The 2,730-nt window shown below is 31.8% G+C and overlaps 1 long non-coding RNA gene across 1 annotated transcript; it reads right to left on the bottom strand.

Moving 5' to 3' along the window:
- Window positions 1–827: 827 nt before the first annotated feature.
- Window positions 828–2,285, bottom strand: LOC107805888 (uncharacterized). Its single transcript, XR_001652544.2, has 2 exons — window positions 1,881–2,285; window positions 828–1,089 (listed from the first exon to the last, which is right to left on the bottom strand). It is a non-coding gene; the product is annotated as an uncharacterized LOC107805888 (long non-coding RNA).
- Between the last annotated feature and the right edge of the window lie 445 nt (window positions 2,286–2,730).

The raw sequence follows: 2,730 nt of genomic DNA, 5'->3' as shown, positions 1-2,730 counted from the left end.
AAGTAGGGATTATTTTATTTACAGAGTCGCCACTTGGAATTGATTTTTACTGGTGTTCCAAGTCACATTTTATTTGAATCCCTATTTAAAGGAAAGTTTGACTCTATTATTATTGGTCTGCGAAATCAAAGTCCGAGAAAGAAATTTTGTTGACCGGGGAGAAGGTGTAAGGCATTCCCTGAGTCCCGTGGTTCTAGCACGGTCGCTTTATTGACTACATTTGGCTTGAATTAAACTTGGATAAACTGTGGTTTATTTGATTTTTATGCTTTTCTTATGTCCGTTTTTATTTATTTTAAAAAAAATTAAAGAAAAGATTTGAATAATAATCTACAACTTAACTAATGAGAGAAAATTATTGTTATGAATACTAATTTAAAAGATGAGAGTAATGAGAGAAAATTATCAATTGACATTGCTTAAAACTAGTAAGATGTGGGCTTGTCTTGACATTGAATGAGGCAGCCCACTATTGGGTTGATGGAGTCAAATGGGCTCATGTCCAAGACAAAATCCAAAAGCCCATATGCTTTTGGACTTTAAATCTGCAGATATGACCTTTTAAAGCTATGTTACAGATTTGGCCATATCTTGCTATTTGCAATCCGTAGCCAACTATTTACAAAAATAAGTTTATAGATTGTCTTTCTAATCTACAACTTAACTACCTTACTAAATACGTATTTTTTAACAGATAAAAAAAAGATTATTTGGACCCTAAAATATAATAATAATAATAATAACAACAAAAACAACAACAATAATAATAATAATAATAATAATAATAATAAAAACTTAGCTTGGTGATAACAAAGGGACAAACATGGCTACAAGGGTTCAAATTTTAATATATATGCTCCTTTCAGACAACCAAATGCCAGTGGAATTATATCTAATGCTTTGCAAAAATAAAAATAATTAAAGATGCTTAACACAATTTAATTAACTAACATATCGTTATAACATTATCAAACATTCAAGAGCATATAAAAATGAATTACAATAGAAGGATAAAGCTACTAATATTTCCCAGCGTCATTATCTTTCATTCCAACTCGATTTTATGAGTTTACATGGTCCGAAAATTACCTGGACAGCAGAAAGAAGAACAAATACAGCAGAGTCAGCTCTTTCCAAAATCAACAGCAAAACAATTAAATGGGCAGCAACAACAGCAAAAAATAGCGACAACCGGCAGATTCAAACCCAAGAAAATAAACTAGAAATACCCCAGCAAAACAGTACAATTATGTAACTCCAGAAAAAACTTTCAAGACTACTCTATTTTCCTTAAACAAGTTTTTCACTTAAGGATCAACTCACAAAAGATGCTAAAGGATATTATAGCTACTGATTTTTTCTCTTTTTTGTGTGTCTAGAGCTCCCTCAGTAAGATGGGGTGTCCTCCTTTTATATCAAAACAATCAGCTATTTCAAAAAAATTAAAAATTACTCTTTTTGACAGATTTTTCTACAAAATCTGCACTTAAATTCAAAATGTTAGACTTTCTGGTTCAAATCTTGTCAAGTATTTCAAACAAAATCTGCTTTCCACTATTCAAAGACAGACTTTTATTCAAACACTGTCCAAAGGTCTATATTTTCTTACCAAACAATTTGACTTTTGAGTGTTGTACTTAAAGAGTCTTGAAGTAGTAAATAAACAATCAAACAAGTACCATATACTCTTAAGTATTTTTCACTACCTCACTTTGATCAACACAAAACTATTTTACTACTTCAACAAGTGCAAAAACAGAAAATTTGACATTTCAAACTTCAAAAACTAATGTTAAAATAATTAATAATAGACAAAAATAAGATCTGAAAAAATAAAAATAAAATAAAAAATCATCCACGAAAAATAATAGGATTTTTACCATTTTATAATTCAAGTGGCCGAAAAAATGGTGGTATGCCAAAAGAGGGTGTTCGGGGAGGTCGCCGGAATTTGGCAGAATTTTGATCGCCGGATTTTCATGGTGAAATTGGCATCAATAGCTAGGTCTTGAGGAGCTCTATCCATTGATGTAAGTATTTAGGGTGGTAGTGGTTGGAGCTTCAAGAATTTGGGCAAAAAAGTGACGGGAAAGTTTCCTAGATCTAAGATTCAATGAGTTTGAGAGATTTTTGAAGGATTTGGTTTGGAGATATGGAAGGAGGAAGTTGTGGAGATTACATGGTGTGAATTTGGAGGTGTTTGGAGGTGGTCCGCCGGCGGTGGCGATTTCCGGCCGGCGGCGTAGAGAGAGTGAAGAGAGAGAGAAGAGAAAAGAAGGAGAAAAGAATTATGGGTGAAAATGAGGACAATTTTCAGATTTTTGAGGCTTTAAATACCTAAGCCAAGAGTGAATGAGATCCATTGGATCAAGATGGAATGGATGGGTATGATTTGATCTTGTTTCATTTAGTGAAACGACGTAGTTTTGAGGCAAAACTACGTAGTTTCAGACCCTTTCAATGGCAGCCCTTTATCTTGCACTCTTGGACACTTTTTCTTTCAAATTTGGCCAAATTTCTTCCTTAATCCTACTTATTAAACTAATTTTACACAAATAAATTAATTAAATAACATATTCTAATGATCAATTAACTAGATTAATTCACCAACTGAACAGCTAGTTAATTCTTAAAATGCACAAATGAATAAAGAACTATTTTTTTATTTTTAGTATTTATGATAGGGAATATGCAATTAAAATCACAAAAATTGAGAAAAATAATTAAAAT

This window comes from Nicotiana tabacum, chromosome 16 (assembly GCF_000715075.1).
Source record: "Nicotiana tabacum cultivar K326 chromosome 16, ASM71507v2, whole genome shotgun sequence".
Taxonomy (NCBI): domain Eukaryota; kingdom Viridiplantae; phylum Streptophyta; class Magnoliopsida; order Solanales; family Solanaceae; genus Nicotiana; species Nicotiana tabacum.
This window is presented reverse-complemented; position numbering and strand designations above follow the sequence as displayed.